Source organism: Centropristis striata, chromosome 18 (assembly GCF_030273125.1).
Source record: "Centropristis striata isolate RG_2023a ecotype Rhode Island chromosome 18, C.striata_1.0, whole genome shotgun sequence".
NCBI lineage: Eukaryota > Metazoa > Chordata > Actinopteri > Perciformes > Serranidae > Centropristis > Centropristis striata.
In genome coordinates, this window is record NC_081534.1 from 115,001 (window position 1) to 130,542 (window position 15,542).

The window sequence follows — 15,542 nt, forward strand, 5'->3', positions numbered from 1 at the left end:
AATATCCCATAACCAGGGAAAATACTAAAACAATATGAAAGAAGAATCCAACCAACATATCCCATAGATGGGCGAAATAACTAAACAATATTACTACAACCAATACAAGGAAATGGAAGGAAAACAGGAAATTCGGCTCAGAACACAACAACGATAAATCTGCTAAACAAGAACCCGTGGTGTAGAGACAGAGAGGGGAAGTACAGGTCTGGGAGTGTCAAATACACGAGCGCCGGCCAGTGCCTTGCCTTTGACTCCCTATCAACTGCCCAGTCGACGGACGAAGCAGGGGGAGTCACCGAGATAATTCTCACTTACCCTAACCCTAACCCTTAACCCTTAACCCTAAACCCTAACCCTAACCCTAACCTTAACCTTAACCCTAACCTTAACCTTGACCTCTGCTCTAACCCTACGGACACAGGACTTTTAACCTAACCCTAAACTTTGGACTTTAACTAACCCTAACCTTTGACCCCTCAACCCAAATGACTCAGGAGCTTTAATCTAATTCCAGACTCGGACTAAGACTAATCCTGACCTTTGACCCCACCCTCCTCCCCCTCAAAAAAATATAGAGGACTATGGGGATTTAATTTTAATTTTTAATTTTAAATTGTAAATAAATTGTACATAGTAATTTTTCATAACTCAATTTTGGTGTTTTTTTTCAGAGGTTCATGCAAGGTTTTATAATGGATTTTATGTTGTACATAGTTTGTGGATTTTCAGTCCCATTTGTGTTTTTTTTCTATAAATAATTCAACTGTAAATAAAATGTATATAATTTATTTTTTAACCTCATTTTGGGTCTCTGGCGGGGGTCGCGGGGTCGTCTCCCCTTGGGGAGGATGGCATGGAGCGTGCACCAAAATTCCTCATACCTAACCCTAACCCTACCCCTACCCTAACCCTGAATTACTTACCATGTTAAAACAAAAGTATAAACCATTTAAAAATCACTTACCGCGTGAAAACAAAAATTAAACCATTTAAAAATCACTTACTGTGTTAAAACAAAAATTAAAAACCATTTAAAAATCACTTACCATGTGAAAATAAAAATAAAACCATTTAAAAATCACTTCCCGTGTGAAAACACAAAGTAAAACCATTTAAAACAACTTACCGCGTGATAACAACATTAAAAACCATTTAAAATCACTTACCGCGTGAAAATAAAGGGTAAAACCATTTAAAATCACTTACCGTGTGAAAGTAAAGAATAAAACCATTTAAAACAACTTACCGCGTGATAACAACATTAAAAACCATTTGAAATCACTTACCGCGTGAAAATAAAGGGTCAAAAAAGGGTTAGGGTCAAAAAAAAAATTTTCGGAACAGTGGTTAGGGTTAGGTTTAGGGTCAAAAAAAATTTTTTTCGCAACAGTAGGGTTAGGGTTAGGGTAAGGGTCAAAAAAAATTTTTTCGCAACAGTAGGGTTAGGGGCAAAAAAAAATTTTTTCGCAACAGTAGGGTTAGGGTTAGGGTCAAAAATTTTTTTTTTCGCAACAGTAGGGTTAGGTTTAGGGTTAGGGTCAAAAAAAAATTTTTCCGCAACAGTAGGGTTAGGGTTAGGGTCAAAAAAAATTTTTTCGCAACAGTAGGGTTAGGGTTAGGGTTAGGGTTAGGTTTAGGGTTAGGGTTAGGTTTAGGGTTAGGGTTAGGGTTAGGTTTAGGGTTAGGGTTAGGGTCAAAAAATTTTTTTTCGCAACAGTAGGGTTAGGGTTAGGGTTAGGGTTAGGTTTAGGGTTAGGGTTAGGGTTAGGTTTAGGGTTAGGGTTAGGGTTAGGGTTAGGTTTAGGGTTAGGGTTAGGGTTAGGTTTAGGGTTAGGGTTAGGGTTAGGTTTAGGGTTAGGGTTAGGGTTAGGGTTAGGTTTAGGGTTAGGGTTAGGGTTAGGTTTAGGGTTAGGGTTAGGGTTAGGTTTAGGGTCAAAAAAATTTTTTTCGCAGCAGTATGAACTCTCTTTGACCACCGGCCGGCACGTTGTGCCGTCCTGTGGTCAAAGACACTGCTGCGAAATAGGGCTGCCACAAACGATTATTTTGATAGTCGACTAATCACTGATTATTTTTTCGATTAGTCGACTAATCGGATCATACGTAAATTGAATGTAAAACATACAGCTTATCGCACCAGCATGAAGCTGCTCTTATATAACCATCATTAGTTTACAGTTTGAAGTGTTTAAGGTATATGCTAAGTAAAATATCGACAATTAAAATGATAGCTCATAAAAACTTTAATAAAATATACTTGCAGCAACAAACAATTGTGTAGCATTACCATAAAGTGAAAACAGCTGAGAAATAAGAAAAAGGCACTTGCTTGAACAACACAAAAATAAATACTTCAAAATAAATACCAAAATAGCAACAATGAGGTAGGTACCTGTAACTAAGGAATTATAACATTTTTGGTCTCACTGACTCAAATATAACAAAAGTGCATTTTGTGCTCAGTGCTCACTCAGCTCACAACAACTGCATTCAACTTTACTACACTCTATCATTCCAAACTGCACAAGGCTCTTGTTCATAGCCAGGAAAGTTAGCATTTCTACATGTTTTGTAGAAAGGCTTGCTCTCTTTTGAGAGCAGATGTTTCCTGCTGCAGAGAAAATCCGCTCCGATGAGGTGGAGGTTGCAGGGATGCAGAGAAAAGATTTAGCTAGCCTTGATAGTGTCTGGAATCGCCCCCCATTTTCACTCCACCATTTGAGAGGATCATCCTTTTTAGGGAGTGTGGCCTCGCTGAAGTACAGCCGAACTTCATTTATCACAACTTGGATCTTTCTGTCTTCCTCAGATTCTTCATCCTCATTTTCACTCAAGCTGTCTGTGTCAGACTGAAGAAGGGTTTCCAGAGCACTCTTTCTACCTGAACCATTTGCCTTCTGCAGTTTTGCATTCTGTGTCCCAGTCGTTTTTGCTTCTTTAACAGCAAGCACTTCAATACTCCCCTGCAGTCTGATGCCATCTTCAGGAGTCAAAAACTTCAGCTTTTTGTATCTCGGGTCCAAAGCGGCTGCAAGAAGAACAGGATTTTCTTTGTCTCCTGAGACAGTGCAAAGACTCCCCCATCTCTGTGTTATCCCCCTTTCTGCACTGGAAATGAAGGACTTTCCTGAGCTTGTTTCAAATTGGCTTTGGTGGACAGCCCGTGTCAGCCCTTTGACCACCTGTGGAAGACCTGAAATGGTTGTGTACTGCTGTCCACTAAGGTAAACAGTAGCAGTCTCAAAAGGTGCCAACCCTTGCTTCAATTTTTCCAGCAGCTTCCACTGCTCTGGCTTCAGGTCGAAGTAGTGTTTCCCCCTTGGAGTTACGTCAGGATCTGAGAGAGTGGCAGTGAGAGGCCAGCGCTGTTCAAGGAGTCTTTCAATCATGTGGAATGTACTGTTCCATCTGGTGCTGACATCCTGGATCAGTGCATGTTGCTTGACATTCATTTGCTCCTGTTTCATCTTTAACTTTGTACTAGCCAGCTCGCTTCTCTTGAAGTGCTCTGCTGATGGTGGTTTCTTTGAGAGCAGTGTTGACTATGAGCTGGAGTGTGTGTCCAGCACAGCGGATAGAGGCCCATCCATGTTTTTCTTCAAGCAGTCTCATTGCTGCCACCATGTTGGAACCACTGTCATGAACTACTGCTTTTATTTTGGTGGGCAAGATGTCAAACTTTGCTAAAACCTCTTCCATCCATGTCATTATATTTGCACCAGTATGCCTCTCCTCAAGAGGCATGGTGGAAAGGTTGAGGGTCTTCATCTTCCAATCTTCAGTCAGGAAATGGCAAGACACACCAAGGTAAGCCTCTGTTGCACGACTGGTCCACACATCAGCAGTCAGTGTGAGGAAACTGACACCCCTGAGGGTCTCCTTTACCTTAAAGACATGATTTGGAAGAATAGTAAGCATTATGAAGAAAATTATATACAGTATTCTGTTTTCATTATAAACAATATTTGTCAGTTTGTGCATCAAGCTTTAAATTGATTTGCCAATTCAATAATTCAGTTATCATATACAGTTAAGTAGGTTAAATAATAAACATTCAAAATATAAGTAAAATAAAACAAAAACAAAAAATTACATTGCATGCCTCAGCCATGATGAATTCTTAAATTGCTATTGTGTGAGTGAGTGAGTGAGTGAGTGAGTGAGTGAGTGAGTGAGTGAGTGTGTGTGTGAGAGAGAGAGAGAGAGAGATCTATGATCTTTTAACTTGTATGTCTTTGAATGTTGCTTGTTTATTAACTCGTTTACTTTACTGTGTTATTGTTGCTTTGGCAATATTGTTTTAATACACTCATGCCAATAAATCAAATTGAAATAGAGAGAGAAAGAGAGACTGACCTTATCAAAGGTTGCATGATATTTCTTCTCCATCAGTGTGGTGAAGTGGGATCTGCCTGGTAGGTAGTTGTCATGATAATCCAGGTTGAACTGTTTAATCATCTCTTTAAACCTTCATCGTCCACCATGGACAGAGGTCTCATGTCCGTCACCAACATTTTCAGTATGGACTCAGTCAGGACATTTGCTTGCTGAGGTGTGCATGAAGCTGGCTTTATAACAAAGTCGTCCATTGAAGAAGAACGTTCTTTTTTAACACTGAAACATAACGTTAGATAAAAGTGGCGTTACCACATTTCCTATTCAAGCACATCACTGTAACGTTGTAAGCGTTTGTTTACGCTAATATTAGCAGCTAACTAGCCAGTTAGCTTACCGAGACGATGGTCCCTCGTCTCCATCGTCATAAGCCACAACGTGCTTCCTCTTTATGTGCTCGTGCATGGTCGTTGTGCTGCCGTGGAAGGCGAGCTCTATTTTGCACACATTACATTGCACACTTTTATCTTTTTTCTTAAAATGCTCCCACACCTTCGAGCTCCGTTGCCGGCTGGTTGCCATGATACCAGAGCCCGTCTGGTATAACTTCCGGTGACATCGCGGCTGACCCCGATTATCACTACTGCGCATGTGTGTCAAGGACAGAAAGGGAGACGCGGCAGTGGAAGGTGCTGCAGCAGTTTTCAGCGAAAAACAGATTTTTAAAAAAAACGACGCGTCGACTATTAAATTAATCATCGACAATTTTAATCGTTGACGATTAGTCAACTAGTCGACTAATCTTGGCAGCCCTACTGCGAAACCCTTTTTTTTTAACCCTAAATGTATATATCCAGTGTATAAATATAGTGCATGTATTAATTGAATATACTAGGATATATACAGTGAATGAATATGTTATAGAAATATACAGTAAAGAATGTACAGTAAATCAGCAGTGCAGGTAGATGAATGGATGGTAATAAATAGTCAAAAATAGTCATGAATGTGGGCAGATTACAGAACATTAGGTGGGTCACCTCTGTGTAGAGTTCAAGAGGGTGACGTCTGAGGGGAAAAAGCTGTTCCTGAACCTGTTGGTTCTGGAGTGCAGGGAGCTATAGCGCCTCCTTGAGGGGTTAGGGTTAGGGTTAGGTTCAGCTAGGGTTAGGGTTTTGAAGCAGCATGAACTCTCTTTGAGTCAAAGAGAATTCTTGCTGCTTCAAAACTTTTTTGGGCTGAAGCCGGTTCTTTGGGTTCTTTGGGCTAGGGTTAGGGTTATGTTCAGCTAGGGTTAGGGTTAGATTCAGCTAGGGTTAGGGTTAGATTCAGTTAGGGTTAGGTTCAGCTAGGGTTAGGGTTAGGTTCAGCTAGGGTTAGGGTTAGGTTCAGCTAGGGTTAGGTTCGGTTCGGTTAGGGTTAGGTTCAGCTAGGGTTAGGATTTTGAAGCAGCATGAACTCTTTTTTTTTTTGGGCTGGAGCCGGTTCTTTGGGCACCAGCTCTGGTCTAAAAGCAGTACAGGTAACAGCAGCCGGTCACACCCACCAAAAGCTGACATGGTGAAATACTTTTTTTTTCCTTTTGGATGCATAAAAATAAACAGTTGAATATGAATTTTAAAAAAAAGTTTGTCACCGCTGGAGGGTTAGGGTTGGTTAAAACACAAAGCAACAACTTCAACAACACTGCAACAAGTTAAAACAACACTGCAACAAGTTAAAACAACACTGCAACAAGTTAAAACAACACTGCAACAAGTTAAACCACACACTGCAACAAGTTAAAACACACACTGCAACAAGTTAAAACACACTGCAACAAGTTAAACCACACACTGCAACAAATTAAAACAACACTGCAACAAGTTAAAACAACACTGCAACAAGTTAAACCACACACTGCAACAAGTTAAACCACACACTGCAACAAATTAAAACAACACTGCAATAACTTCAAACACACACTGCAACAAGTTAAAACACACTGCAACAAGTTAAAACAACACTGCAACAAGTTAAAACAACACTGCAACAAGTTAAAACCACACTGCAACAAATTAAAACAACACTGCAACAAGTTAAAACACACTGCAACAAATTAAAACAACACTGCAACAAGTTAAAACAACACTGCAACAAGTTAAAACAACACTGCAACAAGTTAAAACCACACTGCAACAAGTTAAAACCACAATGCAACAAGTAAAAACAACACTGCAACAAGTTTAAAGAAAAGAGATGTTTTCAGTGAAATTACATGGAAATTTAAACTCAAATATTGTTAAAAAATTAACATTTGTTTATTAGTACAAATGTGATATGATTCATTTCTAAATGTAAAAGAAGTGTCTTTCTTTTAAATGTTACAGAAGTGATTATTTGTCAAAAATAAATAAATAAAAACATATTGCATGATTTCAATGTGTCTGTGTCCATCTGTGTGTGTGTGTGTGTGTGTGTGTGTGTGTGTGTGTGTGTGTGTGTGTGTCCCAATCCTCCCATTTGGAATGAAGAAGAAGAAAAGAGTCAAGAAGAAAGAAGAAAGATAAAATAACCAAAACAAATCTTACCGTTTGGAGTGAAGTGCTGGGAAGTACATTGAAATCAATCCGCCCATCTGGAATGAAAAAGAAGAAAATAGGAGTTAAGAAAGGTTTTGTAGTGTTTGAAACACAGAGACACTGAGTCCATCCATCAGGGTTACTGGGCCAGCTAACGGTGTCAACATCAGATTTAATCTGAGTAAACAGGAAGAGTAAATGCAATTCAGTAATACAATGTAAAATAAGGTCTCTGTAAAGGGTCAAAAATAAATATATTAATATAAAAATGAATAAAATCTAAGAAACTTTGTCTATAAAAGCTAAGTAAAAATGTAAATAAATAAATAATTAATTAATTAATTAAATTAAACAATACAATGTAAAATCATGTTTCTGGAAAAGGTAAGTACATTTATAAATACATTAATTCATTATTGAAATATGGTAAATGTGTCTGAACTTGGCTGACACAAAAATCAGCCAAAAATCTGCTTTCACCTTGAATAAAATATTTAAAACCACAATTGTACCATAAATAAACAATATAACACTAAAACCTCAAGGGGACTGAACTCTGAATATAAACTAAACCAGAAGGGAGCAGAATTCACTCAGTAAAATCTCTCTGAGAAGCATTAAAGGTGGAAATCACTTCTAACTCTGTCTGTGGAATAATGGTGCTGAAATACAGACTTTGACCAGCAGAGGGCACAATTCACCTCTTAAATGGCATTGCAATCTTTAAACTCAATAAAATAAATAAAATAAATATATGAAAGAAATATGTTACAAATGCAATATCAAATACAATGATTAATACAATTATATAAAGGAAATAAAATATAATAAATACAAACTTTGAGAGAGCCAAGGAGATGGCATGGTAATAAAAACTGCAGACTGGTTAAATTAATGAGTAATTTAATCCTAGTTATTGTGATATTTATAGTTGTTATTAAATTGATAATTACAACTCACTACATTATTTATGAACCATGTTGAAATGTGATAATCTTTAATTACACAGACATTATAATCACGCACATTTCAACACTTTAAATCGTGGCTGAGTTTATAGTTAACTGGTCAAATGGTGAGTTTAGTCATCATGACATTAATCTTTTAGTTTTTATCTTGTCCTGTTGTATTTTAGTCTTTTAGTTTTTATCTTGTTCTGTTGTCTTTTAGTCTTTTAGTTTTTATCTTGTCCTGTTGTCTTTTAGTCTTTTAGTTTTTATCCTGTCCTGTTGTATTTTAGTCTTTTAGTTTTTATCTTGTCCTGTTGTCTTTTAGTTTTTAGCTCCAGTGTTCCCTCATGGGGGCCTCCTCACTGGGGGGTGTGATGGGTCTGCCCGTGGGGATGTGGTCTTGGAGACTCCCTGGGACCGGGGGACTAGGCGGCTCTTCACCATGTGTGGAGTCCGCCCTGGTCTACCCGGGTCCTGGTGGTCTACCCAGGTCCTGGTGGTCTCCCCGGGTCCTGGTGGTCTACCCGGGTCCTGGTGGTCTCCCCGGGTCCTGGTGGTCTACCCGGGTCCTGGTGGTCTACCTGGTCCTGGTGGTCTCTGTGACGGGTCCTCTATGGCTGTGGGCTCTGCCTCCTCTCAGTGTGGAGGCTCCCTCAGGTTGCTTTTTCCTCATCTGGATCCTCGGAGCCTTGTCATGTCTCTACACTGTCAATCAATATGTGCTGTGTGTGAGTCTGAGTGTGTGTTTGTGTGCGTGCGTGTCTATGTGCGTGTGTGTACATACAGATGTGTATGTGGGGGAGGGAGGGGTGGGTTTTGTCATTTTATTGTCTGTTTTTAATTCTTATTCTCTTTTTTTTTGTAAAGCACTTTGTGTTACATTTCTATGTATGAAAAGTGCTATATAAATAAAGTTTGATTTTATTTGATTTGAAATAATAAGAATAATAATAATTGTATCTAACTAAAACGGTGAAGCTTTATTTTACAAACACAGACAGCTTCTGATTAAATGTTTTGTCACAATGAATTATAACACTTCTCTATTACTTATAATTAAATGTAAATAGTAGTTATTATCTGATGATTGAAGTGATATCTTCTTTCATTCGCTCCCGTTAGCATCGAAGGCAGCATTAGCTGCTAATAACGTCAGACAACAAACTACTGAGAACGCTAATAACCAGGCCAGCTGACAGTCTTGCTTGGGCCCAGGACGAGATTATCTTAGATGGGCCCCCGCGCCCAGATCTCTCCTTTTCTCTTGTTGTTCCTCTCCTCTCCTCTTTCTTTATAAACCATGACTAAATGTGCAGCTATTTACCCTGCAGATTATGAGTGTATATTTTGAAATAAGGGGCTAATTCCCATCTTTCAAGTATAATATCCCTGATTTACAAAAAGCTTTTTTGCAGATAGCCTATTTGTGCAATGAGCTTTATGAATCTATTTTATACTTAAAAAATAAATTAAATATTAATTAAAACATTGCAAGCAAAAACATTCTCTCCTGTTCCTCTCCTCTCCTTTCCTCTCCTCACATCTCTCTTTGACAAGAGACAATAATGGTTAAGATTAACAAACTACACATGCGCTGTTGCTAAATACACTCTTCATATGTATTGGAACTCTGACACTAGCAGGAAAATAACTGACTAAATAAATAAACTATAAATGACTCTCTCTCTCTCTCTCTGTCACCTGCCAGCTGCTGGATCTCTCCCCTCTCTGTCTCATCCTCTCTGACGGAGCTACCAAACTTAGTTTCTGTCAAAGATAACGTGTTGTGTCAGGCTTTCATACAAGCTAATGGACGTTAACATTAGAGCGAGCTTGTTAGGTGACGTCACAAGGCTGTAAACATTGGCTGCGCTGTTTCTTATCTTGCTCTACGTTCACTTTACTAGTCCCAGCTTCACCTCACCACCTTTTTTTTTTATATTTGTTCATAAAATAAGGCCTCCATTTTCTTCTTCTCGTCTTCTCTTTTCTTCCCGTTTCTGAGCACCGGACTTGTGTTTACCGGACATTTTGAGCGAACTTCAAATCAAACGGCAACATCAAAGTTTGATCGGTGGCCAAACCATTTTTGTGTTGGGGGGGGGGGGTTCCTGACCACTAGTTCAAGGACAATTAGGAAGAAAACAAATAAAAAGCTTTTAACTCAAATACATATTACATTTTTTTTCCACAAATAGGCCTATTTCATTTTATTTTTTTAATCATTCCATAATTTAATAAGGGCCCAGTTCTGGGCCCCCCCCTACCCTGGGCCCGGGACAGCAGACCCGTTTGTCCCCCCTATCGGCGGGCGTGCTAATAACTGATAATTTATATAATGACATAAAACTAGAATTTAACTCACCAATAACTGGAGCCTGCAGGGCTTCTTGTGAGTCAGTGGTACAGCTCAGCACACAGCAGGAGGTGAAACTCCGACAGGTGAAGGTTACAGTCAATTAGCTGCTAGCTGCTACAGAAAGCTAGCGGCTAACGGCTAGCGGCTACAGAAAGCTAACGGCTAGCGGCTACAGAAAGCTAATGGCTAGCTGCTACAGAAAGCTAGCGGCTACAGAAAGCTAACGGCTAACGGCTAGCGGCTACAGACATCTAGCGGCTACAGAAAGCTAGCGGCTAGCGGCTACAGAAAGCTAACGGCTAGCGGCTACAGAAAGCTAGCGGCTACAGAAAGCTAACGGCTAGCGGCTACAGAAAGCTAGCGGCTAGCGGCTACAGAAAGCTAACGGCTAGCGGCTACAGAAAGCTAGCGGCAAACGGCTACAGAAAGCTAACGGCTAACGACTAGCAGCTACAGACATCTAGCGGCTACAGAAAGCTAGCGGCTGACGACTAGCGGCTACAGAAAGCTAGCGGCTACAGAAAGCTAGCGGCTGACGACTAGCGGCTACAGAAAGCTAGCGGCTACAGAAAGCTAGCGGCTGACGACTAGCGGCTACAGAAAGCTAATGGCTAGCGGCTACAGAAAGCTAGCGGCTACAGAAAGCTAGCGGCTGACGCTATCAACAGACAGCTAGGATGAATTAATTGACTTTGTAAACTTTAAGGAGTGAGATATAAAGGTTCCCATGGAGACACCAGCTGCTGAGACCAGAGGCCTCTTCTCAACCAGCCTGTTAACATACTGCGGACATTTACTGACGGTCAATCTAACTTGATCTCCTTCAGACCAGATCAGCGTTAGTCCCGCCCACTGACTTTGATGGGTGACTTTGACAGATGAAATAAATTCATGGCGCACTGCAACACAGGTCCATGAAATAACTGATTATATAGTGAAATAACTGAATAAACAGTGAAATAATTACAAATGTGTTCACTTTAAATTAACTAGTAGTTTAAGTAATGAATGACACCTTTATCTAGAGACATACAAGTATAGAAAGATGGATAGTACAGTGGTTAAGGCCACTGACTGGGATACAGGAGGCTGGGTATCAGAAATGACATGAACTACAGGAGCTTAATGAAAAACTTTCCACAAGCAGACTAAAGAGGATAATATGTCAGGTAAGAATACTATATACAGATTTTGGGTAATTGTAATACAAACAATCACATTTTCATCAATTTCTGTACAATTAGCCTCGTTACATTTATATATAATGACTCACTACATTTGAGAGGATTATTAATTTTATGAAGTAGTATATGTAAATAAATATTTAAAATGAGTTTATATATACTTATTTATTTATATATAATATAGCTATTTGTAACGTGTCGATCTTCTTTTAGACAGAGAGGAATCTTTGCTGTATTGGTGTTAATCTCTCTCCTTTTTAACATTCTCTCCTTGTTTGTGTTGATTGGCAGGTGGCCATTGAAGTGCAGCTGAAAGAGCTTCTTGTCCACTGTGACGGACACAAAGCCTGAGAGTGACCAGGTAAATGTCAGGACACCTTGCTAAATGTCTTTTTGTTCCACCAGAGGAGGAACTATGATTTTACCCCATAAAGCAGATATTTCAGGGTTCACCAGCCATTTCTTTCCCCCAGTACCCTGGAGAACAACCTACTAATTTAACGACTTTTTATCTTCATTTTTTTATATTTTGTTTCAGTGCTAAAAAAAAAATGTGCCCAGTTTCTCCAACAGGAATACAACTAGTGAGTTCTTAAATGCCCTAAAAGGGTTAGATCCTAGAGAACAAGCCATCAGTGGAGGACATCTGTCTCTACAGGATCAGACTGGTTCATTGTTCTCATTGGGCCGTCACAAACCAAAGGATGGTGCTGAGTCCAGGTGGAAAAATACCAGAGTTCCTTTAAAGTTTGGGAGAAAAAACATCTTCAGCTATTACTTAAGAGTTTTCTACACACTTAATTTTAAACCTGACAGAAGACTTTAATTCTCTGCCGTGAAGTTACCAAAACTATTTTGAAGAAATTTGTAACTTATGATAAAATGCCCTTAAGAAACTCATCCCTTTAACTTGTGCAGTTCAAGTTACCAAAGAGTTAAAATATCAAATATGAAATTCTTCCAACATGGCGGTAAGCTCTTCAAGAAGACATTCTTTTTAAAAAAGTATACAGTTTCCATGCTATTCTTAATATCACAAGTGTTATTTAAATATCTTTACATTATTTTACATGATTTCCTGTATTAGTGAGGCACGTGGAGGCTCGCATACATTCATACAGCCTTTTCTTTTCCTAGAAACCACATAGAGGAAACATGCTCCGACACGTCACAATAAAAGTCCTTTAAACAATGAAAACATCAGCTAACATGCAGGAACAAACACTTTCTCTGCTCTCAACCACCAGAAACTAAAAATCCACTTCAAACACTAGGTAAAAATCAAGTTTAAAAGTTTGACATGTAGCATGCAAACTAAACATCCTGATCTTTTCATGCTATATAGTGTATTTCTGTTTATAAATGGCTGCAGTGAAATGAAGAAACAAATATATATGGAAAGAACAGACAGTAACTTAAAGCTGGAAACCTCATCCTGTAAACTCAGTAATCAGGATTTAAGTGCAGTGAAAGATTCCTCCCAGACTGAATCCAGATCAGAAACATAGAAGAACTTAAGAAACATCCTTAACAACCTCAGACATGAGCTGAGCAGAGCTCATAACCTCAGTGCTCTTAACCTGCTCAGGTCAAAAATTTGACCAACAAAGCGAGTGAGAACAGTTACAAGGACATTAAAGGGTCCCTACACATTAAAGATTTTTGTGCCAGATTCTGAGGTTGTGCAGTGTCTGGAACACAGAGACTGGTCCACAGAGAGACAGAGAGGGACATCCTTCCTTCAGTCTCATTTGTAAGTGAGTATAAACTTTATTCAATACTATAATGTAAAATAAAGTTTCTGTAATTGGCACATGTATGTATAAAAAAATAAAAAATCATTAAATGTACAATACAATGTAAAATAATATAACATAATAATATGTCAGTCTAATAATATAACTCTAAAAAAAATTAAATTCATGAATAAAATATATTTAAAAAATTTGTGCAATACAAACCTTGTCTCTCTGTGCAGCGATGATGATTGAAAACTCCACTGAAAGTCTTCCTGTGAAATAATGCAGGTGCAATGCAGAATTTGTCCAGCAGAGAGCAAACCTCACCTATAGAAAAATCCCTATTTAAGGCATTACAACCTCTAAACTCAGTAATAAAATAAGTAATATTATAATAAAATAAAATAATAATAATAATAAAATAAAATAAAATAAAATAATAAAATATAAAGGAAATATAAAATCAAATACTATGAATAATAAAAATATTAAATAAATAAAATATGATAAATTATAAAATGAAGGAAAATAATTAAATACATAAATATAATACAACAAAATAACCCAATCTGCTTGAGACACACACCAGGGTTTGATCAACCTTGGCTGGGCGTTAACGCGTGTGTGTTATTGTCCTAAAGCCAACGCTTCAGATGCCTTAACGTGTGCACGTGTAGACTAAAATAGTTATTTGTACATTGAGACAAGCGTGCACACAGGTGTTCGCTACGTTCGCTCGTGGCACTTTTCACCCGTCACCCACGTTATCTGGTGTACTCGCAATACGCGTGTCTGTAAGCACGCCTATTCATCAGACTTTATGCTGCCACAGGCGACGAGTTTAAGTATAGTGTGCTGGCATAAAATACCCCTCATAGTGTGTGTAGCGAAAATCGCATAAAGTTACCTGTGTGTGTGTGTGTGTGTGTGTGTAATTAAAATCACATAAAGTTACCTGTGCGTGTGTGTGTGTGTGTGTGTGTGTGTGTGTGTAATTAAAATCACATAAAGTTACCTGTGCGTGTGTGTGCGCGCGTTTGAAGCATGTGTATGCATGTGTGAGGAGTGTGAGCGCTTACGCGCATGTGTGTGTATCTGTAACTGTAATCACATCAAAGATCAAAGCAATCAACAGAATTAACTGACACCTGTTAATGAAAGAGTGACAGCAGCCAGAGGTGGACAGACTGGAATTTCTGGCCTCGAACAGAAAGTATTTTTGGCAAAACCATAATACCTATCATTGATCCGACTTCACTTTGAGCGTCCTGAGTTCTTCCTGAACGTCTACATATGTTTGGTTTTTTTTTTAAGAAAAATGAAGAAATAGCTTTGTTAGAGCAATCTAAAAAAACTGTTACATCTCACTTTTTCCAAAATCTTCCTGCGTTTTTAATATGGGAGCCAATGAGGCTGTTGGTGCATGTTGGTGGCGCATCTGTGCGTCTTACGCCCAAACTATAACTCTGACAGCTTTACCAGAGGATTGTGAGGGAGAAGACAAATTTTCCTACATTTCTATGTATAAATTATTTCTGTAGAGTGGAATTTGCGGCCTGGAGCGCAGTTTTCAAATTTATTTTTTGACAGTTTTTTCTCTCCCTCTACACTCTGGCGATGATGTCACACACTGTGACACGAACATTCCGTGCAATACACACCCATTATAATCTCAGAATTTCTCCAAAAATGATCATGGTCATTGAACAGGGATTGATAAAAAACTATATGACCTATCGAAACGTGGATTAATACACCGATACACAAGACTTGTGTCTACTGTTTAAAGTTTAAATGGAGTCTCTAGGTGAAATTATGCCGGAGAAGTAGACGTTTAAAAATCTCCAATTATTGTTCTTTTTCGCTCATTTATTGTCGGCCGTCCCATTTATTTCAATGCAAAATTTTGGGCAGTTTTTTGGGCTTTGCCCCGAGCACTGGTCCCTACAGCTATTGCTGTATGGGACCAGTGCTCGGTGCGATTGCCCCGAGGCCCTAATAACCTGATTGGCACTAAGATGGATAAACCAAAGGAAATAAAGGCAAAATTTATTATGACCTCTTTGAATCTCATACCCAACACATAGCCCATTTCAAAAAAACTAAAATTAACACTAAAACTAATAAAAACTAAACTAAAACAAAGTATTTTCAAAAACTAAACTAAAACTACCAAACTAACTCTAAAAACTCATTAAAACTAATTGAATTTGAAAACAAAAATTCACTAGGGAATTAAAACTAAAACTAATGAAAAATCCAAAACTATTATAACCTTGATACTAACACTATGTATTTTGTTATTGGTGTCTGATGGATGTCAATGCTGGAGTGTAATGTGACAGCTCTTTATTTCTAATCAGTTCCATCCTTTTGTCCGTACCGTCTGTCCAAACACCCCTCAGTCACAG